Raw genomic sequence first — 13,346 nt, forward strand, 5'->3', positions numbered from 1 at the left:
GCTTGTATATTCTCGAGATTAGTTGTTTGTCAGTTGCTTCATTTGCTATTATCTTCTCCCATTCTGAAGGCTGTCTTTTCACCTTGCTAATAGTTTCCTTTGATGTGCAGAAGCTTTTAAGGTTAATTAGGTCCCATTTGTTTATTTTTGCTTTTATTTCCAATATTCTGGGAGGTGGGTCATAGAGGATCCTGCTGTGATGTATGTCAGAGAGTGTTTTGCCTATGTTCTCCTCTAGGAGTTTTATAGTTTCTGGTCTTAGGTTTAGATCTTTAATCCATTTTGAGTTTATTTTTGTGTATGGTGTTAGAAAGGGTTCTAGTTTCATTCTTTTGCAAGTGGTTGACCAGATTTCCCAGCACCACTTGTTAAAGAGATTGTCTTTAATCCATTGTATATTCTTGCCTCCTTTGTCAAAGATAAGGTGTCCATATGTACGTGGATTTATCTCTGGGCTTTCTATTTTGTTCCATTGATCTATATTTCTGTCTTTGTGCCAGTACCATACTGTCTTGATAACTGTGGCTTTGTAGTAGAGCCTGAAGTCAGGTAGGTTGATTCCTCCAGTTCCCTTCTTCTTTCTCAAGATCGCTTTGGCTATTCGAGGTTTTTTGTATTTCCATACAAATTGTGAAATTATTTGTTCTAGCTCTGTGAAGAATGCTGTTGGTAGCTTGATAGGGATTGCATTGAATCTATAGATTGCTTTGGGTAGTATACTCATTTTCACTATATTGATTCTTCCAATCCATGAACATGGTATATTTCTCCATCTGTTAGTGTCCTCTTTGATTTCTTTCACCAGTGTTTTATAGTTTTCTATATATAGGTCTTTAGTTTCTTTAGGTAGATATATTCCTAAGTATTTTATTCTTTCCATTGCAATGGTGAATGGAATTGTTCCCTTAATTTCTCTTTCTGTTTTCTCATTATTAGTGTATAGGAATGCAACTGATTTCTGTGTGTTGATTTTATATCCTGCAACTTTACTATAGTCATTGATTAGTTCTAGTAATTTTCTGGTGGAGTCTTTAGGGTTTTCTATGTAGAGGATCATGTCATCTGCAAATAGTGAGAGTTTTACTTCTTCTTTTCCAATTTGGATTCCTTTTATTTCTTTTTCTGCTCTGATTGCTGTGGCCAAAACTTCCAAAACTATGTTGAATAGTAATGGTGAAAGTGGGGACCCTTGTCTTGTTCCTGACTTTAGAGGAAATGCTTGCAATTTTTCACCATTGAGGATAATGTTTGCTGTGGGTTTGTCATATATAGCTTTTATTATGTTGAGGCATGTTCCTTCTATTCCTGCTTTCTGGAGAGTTTTGATCATAAATGGATGTTGAATTTTGTCAAAGGCTTTCTCTGCATCTATTGAGATAATCATATGGTTTTTATTTTTCAATTTGTTAATGTGGTGTATTACATTGATTGATTTGCGGATATTGAAGAATCCTTGCATCCCTGGGATAAAGCCCACTTGGTCATGGTGTATGATCTTTTTAATGTGTTGTTGGATTCTGATTGCTAGAATTTTGTTAAGGATTTTTGCATCTATGTTCATCAGTGATATTGGCCTGTAGTTTTCTTTTTTTGTGGGATCTTTGTCAGGTTTTGGTATTAGGGTGATGGTGGCCTCATAGAATGAGTTTGGAAGTTTACCATCCTCTGCAATTTTCTGGAAGAGTTTGAGCAGGATAGGTGTTAGCTCTTCTCTAAATTTTTGGTAGAATTCAGCTGTGAAGCCGTCTGGACCTGGGCTTTTGTTTGCTGGAAGATTTTTGATTACAGTTTCAATTTCCGTGCTTGTGATGGGTCTGTTAAGATTTTCTATTTCTTCCTGGTCGAGTTTTGGAAAGTTGTACTTTTCTAAGAATTTGTCCATTTCTTCCACGTTGTCCATTTTATTGGCATATAATTGTTGATAGTACTCTCTTATGATCCTTTGTATTTCTGTGTTGTCTGTTGTGATCTCTCCATTTTCATTTCTAATTTTATTGATTTGATTTTTCTCCCTTTGTTTCTTGATGAGTCTGGCTAATGGTTTGTCAATTTTATTTATCCTTTCAAAAAACCAGCTTTTGGTTTTGTTGATTTTTGCTATGGTCTCTTTTGTTTCTTTTGCATTTATTTCTGCTCTAAGTTTTAAGATTTCTTTCCTTCTACTAACCCTAGGGTTCTTCATTTCTTCCTTTTCTAGTTGCTTTAGGTGTAGAGTTAGGTTATTTATTTGACTTTTTTCTTGTTTCTTGAGGTGTGCCTATATTGCTATGAACTTTCCCCTTAGGACTGCTTTTACCGTGTCCCACAGGTTTTGGGTTGTTGTGTTTTCATTTTCATTCGTTTCTATGCAAATTTTGATTTCTTTTTTGATTTCTTCTGTGATTTGTTGGTTATTCAGCAGCGTGTTGTTCAGCCTCCATATGTTGGAATTTTTAATAGTTTTTCTCTTGTAATTGAGATCTAATCTTACTGCATTGTGGTCAGAAAAGATGCTTGGAATGATTTCTATTTTTTTGAATTTACCAAGGCTAGCTTTATGGCCCAGGATGTGATCTATCCTGGAGAAGGTTCCATGTGCGCTTGAGAAAAAGGTGAAATTCATTGTTTTGGGATGAAATGTCCTATAGATATCAATTAGGTCTAACTGGTCTATTGTATCATTTAAAGTTTGTGTTTCCTTGTTAATTTTCTGTTTAGTTGATCTATCCATAGATGTGAGTGGGGTATTAAAGTCTCCCACTATTATTGTGTTATTGTTAATTTCTCCTTTCATACTTGATAGCATTTGTCTTACATACTGCGGTGCTCCCGTGTTGGGTGCATATATATTTATAATTGTTATATTTTCTTCTTGGATTGATCCTTTGATCATTATGTAGTGACCATCTTTGTGTCTCTTCACAGTCTTTGTTTTAAAGTCTATTTTATCTGATATGAGTATTGCTACTCCTGCTTTCTTTTGGTCCCTATTTGCATGGAAGATCTTTTTCCAGCCCTTCACTTTCAGCCTGTATGTGTCCCCTGTTTAGAGGTGGGTCTCTTGTAGACAACATATGTAGGGGTCTTGTTTTTGTATCCATTCAGCCAGTCTTTGTCTTTTGGTTGGGGCATTCAACCCATTTACGTTTAAGGTAATTACTGATAAGTATGATCCTGTTGCCATTTACTTTATTGTTTTGGGTTCGAATTTATACACCGTTTTTGTGTTTCCTGTCTAGAGAATATCCTTTAGTATTTGTTGGAGAGCTGGTTTGATGGTGCAGAATTCTCTCAGCTTTTGCTTGTCTGCAAAGCTTTTGATTTCTCCTTCATACTTGAATGAGATCCTTGCTGGGTACAATAATCTGGGCTGTAGGTTATTTTCTTTCATCATTTTAAGTATGTCTTGCCATTCCCTCCTGGCTTGAAGAGTTTCTATTGAAAGATCAGCTGTTATCCTTATGGGTATTCCCTTGTGTGTTATTTGTTGTTTTTCCCTTGCTGCTTTTAATATTTGTTCTTTGTGTTTGATCTTTGTTAATTTGATTAATATGTGTCTTGGGGTGTTTCGCCTTGGGTTTATCCTGTTTGGGACTCTCTGGGTTTCTTGGACTTGGGTGATTATTTCCTTCCCCATTTTAGGGAAGTTTTCAACTATTATCTCCTCAAGTATTTTCTCATGGTCTTTCTTTTTGTCTTCTTCTTCTGGGACCCCTATGATTCGAATGTTGTAGCATTGCATATTGTCCTGGAGGTCTCTGAGATTGTCCTCATTTCTTTTAATTCGTTTTTCTTTTACCCTCTCTGATTCATTTATTTCTACCATTCTATCTTCTAATTCACTAATCCTATCTTCTGCCTCTGTTATTCTACTATTTGTTGCCTCCAGAGTGTTTTTAATTTCATTTATTGCATTATTCATTATATATTGACTCTTTTTTATTTCTTCTAGGTCCTTGTTAAACCTTTCTTGCATCTTCTCAATCCTTGTCTCCAGGCTATTTATCTGTGATTCCATTTTAATTTCAAGATTTTGGATCAATTTCACTATCATTATTCGGATTCTTTATCAGGTAGATTCCCTATCTCTTCCTCTTTGGTTTGGTTTGGTGGGCATTTATCCTGTTCCTTTATCTGCTGGGTATTCCTCTGTCTCTTCATCTTGTTTAAATTGCTGAGTTTGGGGTGTCCTTTCTGTATTCTGGCAGTTTGTGGAGTTCTCTTTATTGTGGCGTTTCCTTGCTGTGTGTGGGTTTGTACAGGTGGCTTGTCAAGGTTTCCTGGTTAGGGAAGCTTGTGTCAGTGTTCTGGTGGGTGGAGCTGTATTTCTTCTCTCTGGAGTGCAATGAAATGTCCAGTAATGTGTTATGAGATGTCTATGGTTTGGGGGTGACTTTGGGCAGCCTGTATCTTGAAGCTCAGGGCTGTGTTCCTTTGTTGCTGGAGAATTTGCTTGGTATGTCTTTCCCTGGAACTTGTTGGCCCTTGTGTGGTGCTTGGTTTCAGTGTCGGTATGGAGGCATTTGATGAGCTCCTGTCAATTAATGTTCCTTGGAGTCAGGAGTTCCCTGGAGTCAGGGTTTGGACTTAAGCCTCCTACTTCCAGTTAATGGTCTTATTTTTACAGTAGTTTCAAAACTTCTCCTTCTATACAGCACCATTGATAAAACATCTACGTTAAAGATGAAAAGTTTCTCTACTGTGAGGGTCACTCAGAGAGGTTCACAGCGTTACATGGAGAAGAGAAGTGGGAGGAGGGAGTTAGAGGTGACCCAAATGAGATGAGGTGGAATCAATAGTGGAGAGAGTGGGCTAGCCAGTAGTCACTTCCTTATGTGCAGTCCACAACTGGACCGCTCAGAGATGTTCACGGAGTTATACAGAGAAGAGAAGAAGGAGGCAGGAGACAGAGGTGGCCCGAAGGATAAAAGGGGGAAATGAAAAGGAGGGAGACAGATCCAGCCAGTAATCAGTTCCCTAAGTGTTCTCCACCGTCTGGAACACACAGAAATTCACAGAGTTGGGTAGAGTAGAGAGGGGTTAGGGAGGAGATACAGGCGACCTGGTGGAGAAAACGGAGAGTCCAAAGGGAGAGAGAGCAGTCAAGCCAGTAATCTCGTTCCCTAGTGAAAAATGGGTCCTGAGGATTGGGTTTTTTAAAGGTACAAAATTGGTAACAAATACATAAAAGCAAAAATTAAAAATCTAGAGTAGAGTTTGGAATTTCAAAAATGCAATGTTAATGAAAAGAAGAAGGAAAAGAAAGAGAGCAAAAACGAACCAAGAAAAACAAACAAGGTTGCGAAAATTATAAAGAAACTACAGGTACAAAATTGATAACTAATACCAAAAAGCAAAAATTAAAAATCTAGAGTAGAGTTTGGAATTTCAAAAATACAATGTTAAAAAAAAAAAAGAAGAAGAAGAAGAAAAATAAAGAGAGAAAACAAACAAACCAACAAAAACAATGTCGCAAAAATTATAAAGAAAATACAGGTACAAAATTGATATCAAATACCAAAAAGCATATATTAAAAATCTTGAGTAGAGTTTGGAATTGCAGATATACGATGTTATACAAAAGAAGAAGAGAAAGAAACAGAGGAAAAAAAAAAGTCACAGAAATTATGAAAAAAATTATAGGTATAAAATTGATAACATATACCAAAAGGCTAAAATTAAAAATCTAGAGTAGAGTTTGGAATTTCAAAAATACAATGTTAAAGAAAAGAAGAAAAAGAAAAAACAAAACAAAACAAAACACGGTCAAAAAATTATAAAATATATATATGAAGTTTGCTGAAGAAGAAAAAAAAAATAGGGTCTTTTTTTTTTTTTTTTTTTTACAAATAGTTATAAAAGTGAAAATTAAAGGACAATAGAGGACTTAAAATTTTAAAAAAAAGTTAAAAAAAAAAAGAAAGAAAGAAAGATTGATCGTAAAAATAGTAAAAATATATCTAGGTCTTTCTCTGGTTTTGTTGTGAGTATTGTGGGTTCAGTTGATTTTTGGCTAGTTCCTTGGTCTGACTTATATTTCTCTAGATCTATAGGCCCCTTCCTATGTAGTCCGTAGTAACCACAGGGCTATGGCTTGTAGCTTCCAAGGCGTTTCCCTCTGTTATAGCTTCTTCTGTTTGCTGGTCTCTTCAGTGTCTGGTTCGCGCCCTGACACAAAACGGACGGTGGCGGACACTATTTTTTTTATTTTATTTAGGCTCACTTGTTCAGCCTCGCTGTGGGGAGGGAGGGAGGGATGCTGCAAACAGATAACATTGGCGTGCGCTCACAGTGCCTCAGCTACACTGGGTCTGCCCCCGCTCACGGCGCATGTAGCCTCCCTGCCCACACTGCTCGGGCTCTAGGTTGTTCCGCCGGGAACAGTCAGAGGCCGGCCCTGGGCTGAGCTCCCAGGTCCAAGCCGCTCAGGTTCAGGCACTCGGGTAGTCCTCAGAGGTGCAGACTCGGTTGGGCCTGTGTTTTGTGCCCTTCCCAGATGCGAGCAGCTCAGGTGATGTGTTTGGTGGGCGCCAATGCTGCGACCTATCGCCTCCCCGCCACTCGGTTATCTGGGTGTAAAACCGGCGCACCTTCTCATGCAGATGTTGACCGTCCAGACCCCCAAGAAGTTTTAGTTAGCAAAGAAGCATGCTTACAGTTTTATAGATAATGTCTCTCTGGGGCTGCGATTGCCCCCTTACGGCTCTGGCTGCCTGTCACCGGAGGGGGAAGGTCTGCAACCGGCTATCTCTGTTCAGTCCTTTGTTCTGTGCGCGGGCCTGGCGGTGTCTTAGGTTAGGGCTGGCTTTTCGCGTGGTAGATATCCCACAGTCTGGTTTGCTAGCCCAAATTATTTCGCTCAGATAGCGCTCAGGACATTCGGGCCGATTCTTACTCTAAGGGACACAGCCCGCGCCACGCTTCCCTGCCCAGCCCCCGCTTGCTAATGCCGTGTGCAGGCGTCTGCGCTGCTTCTCCGCTGGGGAAGTTACCGTAGGGCTCACAATCTGCGATTTTAATTGTTTTTTTTTTTTTTTCCTCCCTTTTATGTTGCCCTCTGTGCTTCCAAAGCTCGGCACAGATTCGGCAGTGAGAAGGTTTCCTGGTGTTTGGAAACTTCTCTCTTTTTAAGACTCCCTTCCCGGGACGGAACTCAGTCCCTCCCTCTTTTGTCTCTTTTTTTGTCTTTTATATTTTTTCCTACCTCCTTTCGAAGAGTTGGGTTGCTTTTCTGGGTGCCTGATGTCCTCTGCCGGCATTCAGAAGTTGTTTTGTGGACTTTACTCGACGTTTAAATGCTTTTTTGATGAATTTGTGGGGGAGAAAGTGTTCTCCCCGTCCTACTCCTCCGCCATCTTGGCTCCTCCTCCTATGTTCTTTTTTTTTAAAAAAAAGACAGCTTTATGGGAATTCCCTGGTGGTCCAGTGGTTGGGACTTGACACTTTCACTCCAATACTTTGGCCACCTGATGCAAAGAGCTGACTCATTTGAAAAGACCCTGATGCTGGGAAAGATTGAAGACGAGAGAAGGGGGTGACAGAGGATGAGATAGTTGGATGACATCACCGACTCAATGGACACAAGTCTGAGTAAACTCCGGGAATTGGTGATGGACAGGGAGGCCTGGCGTGCTGCAGTCCATGGGGTCGCAAAGAGTTGGACACGACTGAGCAACTGAACTGAACTGAGGGGAACTAAGATCCCACAAGCTGAGCACCACAGTCAAAAACAAAAAGCAGCAACATCCTCCTCAGCTTTATTGAGATAAATTTACACACTATAAAATTCACCCATTTAAGTATACAGTTCAGTGGCTTTTAGAAATTACAGAGTTTTTGCAACCATCACTGCAATCTAACTTCAGAATATTTTCATGAGCTTCCAAGGAAACTCCATGCCCATTTGCAGTCATTTTTCAGCCCTAAGCAACCACTTTCTACTTTCTGTCTCTCTGGATTTGCCTATTCTGGACAATTCATATAAGTGGAATCATACAGTATGTGGTCTTTTGTGTCTGGCTGCTTTCAAAGTTCATCTATGCCATAGTTGTGTACTTCATTCCTTTTTTATGGCCAGAAAATATTCCTTTGTATGGGTATAACACCTTTTGTTTATCCATTCATCAGTTGATGGGCATCTGGGTTGTTTCCACTTCTCAATTATTATGAATAATTCTATGAACATTCTTGTGCAAGTTTTTGCATTTATATATATTTTCATTTCTCTTGGATAGATGCTTAGGTGAAAGTACTAGTTCATATGGTAGCATTATGCTTAATATTTTGAGGAACTGACAAATAATTTTCCAACAAGGCTGCACCATTTTACATTCACATCAGAAATATATGAAGATTCCAACTTCTCCATGTTCTTGAAAATACTTATCTTTTTAATTTCACCTTACTAGTAGGTGTGAAATTGTATGTCAATCTGGTTTTGACTTGCATTTCTCTGGTGACTAATGATATTGAGACTCTTTTCATGTGTTTATTGGCCATTAGTATAACTTCTTTGGAGAAGTGTTTATTCAGATCTTTTGCTCCTTCTTAAATTGGGTAGTACTCTTGCCTGGAAAATCCCATGGACTGAGGAGCCTGGTAGGCTGCAGTCCATGGGGTCTCGAAGAGTCAGACATGACTGAGCAACCTCACTTTCACTTTTCACTTTCATGCATTGGAGAAGGAAATGGCAACCCACTCCAGTGTTCTTGCCTGGAGAATCCCAGGGACGGGGGAGCCTGGTGGGCTGCCGTCTATGGGGTCACACAGAGTTGGACACTACTGAAGCGACTTAGCAGCAGCAGCAGCAGCAGTCTTTTTATTGCTGACTTATATGAGATCTTTATGACCTAACTTTGTTAACATATGATGGGCCAACCATGCCCACAACCCAAAACTACCTGCTGGGAACCCCTTTAAGATATTACTCTCCCCTAGGTTAACATCTCACCTGTGGCAAACAGCCACACATCCTTTGACCTTAGGAATTCTGAGAAGCATATGCCATTCCCAATTAGCTGCAGCCATTGTCTCTCAGATTTCCCCAGTATATCTCAGACCTCAGTACTTTCAGTTCAGTTCAGTTCAGTCGCTTAGTCATGTCTGACTCTTTGCAACCCCATGGACTGCAGCATGCCAGGCTTCCCTGTTCATCATGAACTCCCGGAGTCCACCCAAACCCATGTCCATTGAGTCGGTGATGCCATCCAACCATCTCATCCTCTGTCATCCCCTTCTCCTCCTGCCCTCAATCTTTCCCAGCATCAGGGTCTTTTCCAATGAGTCAGTTATTCACATCAGGTAGCCAAAGTATTGGAGTTTCAGCTTCAGCATCAGTCCTTCTGATGAATATTCAGGACTGATTTTCTTTAGGATTGACTGGTTGGATCTCCCTGCAATCCAAGGGACTCTCAAGAGTCTTCTCCAACACCACAGTTCAAAAACATCAGTTCTTCAGTGCTCAGCTTTCTTTATGGTCCAACTTTATATCCATAAATGACTACTGGAAAAACCATAGCTTTGACTAGACGGGCCTTTGTCAGTAAAGTTATGTCTCTGCTCTGTAATATGCTGTCTAGGTTGGTCACAGCTTTTCTTCTGAGGAGCAAGTGTCTTTTAGTTTCATGGCTGCAGTCACCATCTCCAGTGATTTTGGAGCCCAAGAAAATAAAGTCTGTCCTGTTTCCATTGTTTCCCCATCTATTTGCCATGAAGTGATGGGGCTGGATGCCATGATCTTCATTTTCTGAATGTTGAGCTTTAAGCCAGATTTTTCATTCTCTTTCACTTTCATCAAGAGGCTCTTTAGTTCCTCTTCACTTTCCGCCATAAGGGTGGTGTCATCTGCATTTCTGAGGTTATAGATGTTTCTCCCAGTAGTCTTGATTCCAACTTGTGCTTCATCCAAGCCTGGCATTTCACATGATGTACTCTGCATATAAGTTAAACAAGCAGGGTGACAATATACAGCCTTGCCGTACTCTTTTCCCAATTGTGAACCAGTTCGTTGTTTTATGTTAACAGTTTTATGTTAACAGTTAGCTGTTGCTTCCTGACCTGCCTAGAGATTTCTCAGGAGGCAGGTAGGTGGTCTGGTATTCCCATCTCTTTCAGAATTTTCCACAGTTTGTTGTGATCCACACAGTCAAAGGCTTTAGTGTAGTCAATGAAGCAGAAGTAGATGCTTTTCTAGAATTCTCTTGCTTTTTCTACGATCCAATGGATGTTGGCAATTTGATCTCTGGTTCCTCTGCCTTTTCTAAATCCAGCTTGAATATGGAAGCTCTTGGTTCATGTACTGTTGAAGCCTAGCTTGGAGAATTTTGAGCATTACTTTGCTAGCGTGTGCTGCTGCTGCTGCTGTGTCGCTTCAGTCATGTCCGACTCTGTGTGACCCCATAGATGGCAGCCCACCAGGCTCCCCCGTTCCTGGGATTCTCCAGGCAAGAACACTGGAGTGGGTTGCTAGCTTGTGGGATGAGTGCAATTGTGTGGTAGTTTGAACATTCTTTGGCCTTTCTTTGGGATTGGAATGAAAACTGACCTTTTCCAGTCCTGTGGCCACTGCTGAGTTTTCCAAATTTGCTGGCATTCATATTCAAGTGCAGCACTTTAACAGCATCATTGTTTAGGATTTGAAATAGCTCAGCTGGAATTCAGTTAGACTATAAGTCCTTCTTTTTTAAGGCTAAATAATACTCTACTGTATGTATATAATCACACTTTGTTTATCTGCTCTTCTGCCAATGGACATTTGGGTAGTTTCCAACTTTTTTGGCTATTGTGAATAATGCTACTAGGGACACGGGTGTGCAAATATCTGTTGGAGAACTCAAAAGAATCAATTCTTTTGAGTATATGCCCAGAAACTCAGCTCTACTTTTAAAGCTTCTTTCCCATACAAATTGTGAAATTATTTGTTCTAGCTCTGTGAAGAATGCTGTTGGTAGCTTGATAGGGATTGCATTGAATCTATAGATTGCTTTGGGTAGTATGCTCATTTTCACTATATTGATTCTTCCAACCCATGAACATGGTATATTTCTCCATCTGTTAGTGTCCTCTTTGATTTCTTTCACCAGTGTTTTATAGTTTTCTATATATAGGTCTTTAGTTTCTTTAGGTAGATATATTCCTAAGTATTTTATTCTTTCCGTTACAATGGTGAATGGAATTGTTTCCTTAATTTCTCTTTCTGTTTTCTCATTATTAGTGTATAGGAATGCAACTGATTTCTGTGTGTTGATTTTATATCCTGCAACTTTACTATAGTCATTGATTAGTTCTAGTAATTTTCTGGTGGAGTCTTTAGGGTTTTCTATGTAGAGGATTTCACAATTTGTATGGAAATACAAAAAACCTTGAATAGCCAAAGCGATCTTGAGAAAGAAGAAGGGAACTGGAGGAATCAACCTACCTGACTTCAGGTTCTACTACAAAGCCACAGTTATCAAGACAGTATGGTACTGGCACAAAGACAGAAATATAGATCAATGGAACAAAATAGAAAGCCCAGAGATAAATCCATGCACATATGGACACCTTATCTTTGACAAAGGAGGCAAGAATATACAATGGATTAAAGACAATCTCTTTAACAAGTGGTGCTGGGAAATCTGGTCAACCACTTGCAAAAGAATGAAACTAGAACACTTTCTAACACCATACACAAAAATAAACTCAAAATGGATTAAAGATCTAAACCTAAGACCAGAAACTATAAAACTCCTAGAGGAGAACATAGGCAAAACACTCTCTGACATACATCACAGCAGGATCCTCTATGACCCACCTCCCAGAATATTGGAAATAAAAGCAAAAATAAACAAATGGGACCTAATTAACCTTAAAAGCTTCTGCACATCAAAGGAAACTATTAGCAAGGTGAAAAGACAGCCTTCAGAATGGGAGAGAATAATAGCAAATGAAGCAACTGACAAACAACTAATCTCGAGAATATACAAGCAACTCCTACAGCTCAACTCCAGAAAAATAAATGACCCAATCAAAAAATGGGCCAAAGAACTAAATAGACATTTCTCCAAAGAAGACATACAGATGGCTCACAAACACATGAAAAGATGCTCAACACCACTCATTATCAGAGAAATGCAAATCAAAACCACTATGAGGTACCATTTCACACCAGTCAGAATGGCTGCGATCCAAAAGTCTACAAGTAATAAATGCTGGAGAGGGTGTGGAGAAAAGGGAACCCTCTTACACTGTTGGTGGGAATGCAAACTAGTACAGCCACTATGGAGAACAGTGTGGAGATTCCTTAAAAAACTGGAAACAGAACTGCCTTATGATCCAGCAATCCCACTGCTGGGCATACACACTGAGGAAACCAGAAGGGAAAGAGACACGTGTACCCCAATGTTCATCACAGCACTGTTTATAATAGCCAGGACATGGAAGCAACCTAGATGTCCATCAGCAGACGAATGGATAAGAAAGCTGTGGTACATATACACAATGGAGTATTACTCAGCCATTAAAAAGAATGCATTTGAATCAGTTCTAATGAGGTGGATGAAACTGGAGTCTATTATACAGAGTGAAGTAAGCCAGAAAGAAAAACACCAATACAGTATACTAACGCATATATATGGAATTTAGAAAGATGGTAACAATAACCCTGTGTACGAGACAGCAAAAGAGACACTGATGTATAGAACAGTCTTATGGACTCTGAGAGAGAGGGAGAGGGTGGGAAGATTTGGGAGAATGGCATTGAAACATGTAAAATATCATGTATGAAACGAGTTGCCAGTCCAGGTTCGATGCACGATACTGGATGCTTGGGGCTGGTGCACTGGGACGACCCAGAGGGATGGAATGGGGAGGGAGGAGGGAGGAGGGTTCAGGATGGGGAACACATGTATACCTGTGGCGGATTCATTTTGATATTTGGTAAAACTAATACAATTATGTCAAGTTTAAAAATAAAATTAAAAAAAAAAAAAAAAGCTTCTTTCCCTCCCAATGTCCTGGAGCCTGGGCTGCCTCATGACATTTGAACCATCCTTCTGAGGCAGCTGCTGCTCACAGCACTCCGCTGGGCCCCCTCTAGGCAGTTGTTCTAGCTATTCTCTTCTGCATCACTATTCTCTTGGCAATAACAGTCTTTTCTTGCAATTTACCCTCTTGCTCTCCAAACCCCAGTCCTGTCCCTCATTTTCTGAAGAAGATGCAGCTATGCATGTCTGAATCCTGCCTATGCACATGGTTTGACTTTTATCCAAGGTGGATTCTTGGCCTCCATGTAAAGCAATGGATGCAAACAGATGAGGTGGGGCAGGGAGAGATTTGTGACGGGGGTTACCATTTCATCTGTTTCAGTTCAGTTCAGTTCAGTCACTCAG

The 13,346-nt window shown here is 39.9% G+C and overlaps 1 protein-coding gene across 2 annotated transcripts in view; it reads right to left on the reverse strand.

Annotated features, from left to right (window-relative positions):
• The window catches only part of CPN1 (carboxypeptidase N subunit 1), a 59,109-nt gene extending 51,725 nt beyond the window's left edge, over positions 1 to 7,384 (reverse strand). Inside the window, exon 1 of one of the 2 annotated variants that reach the window (XM_055560136.1) lies at positions 7,184 to 7,384. The gene's annotated coding sequence lies outside the window, so the exon portion shown is untranslated. The remainder of the gene's footprint in view (positions 1 to 7,183) is intronic. The other variant, XM_055560130.1, reaches the window with a different exon arrangement.
• Between the last annotated feature and the right edge of the window lie 5,962 nt (positions 7,385 to 13,346).

Source organism: Bubalus kerabau, chromosome 22 (assembly GCF_029407905.1).
Source record: "Bubalus kerabau isolate K-KA32 ecotype Philippines breed swamp buffalo chromosome 22, PCC_UOA_SB_1v2, whole genome shotgun sequence".
Taxonomy (NCBI): Eukaryota; Metazoa; Chordata; class Mammalia; order Artiodactyla; family Bovidae; genus Bubalus; species Bubalus kerabau.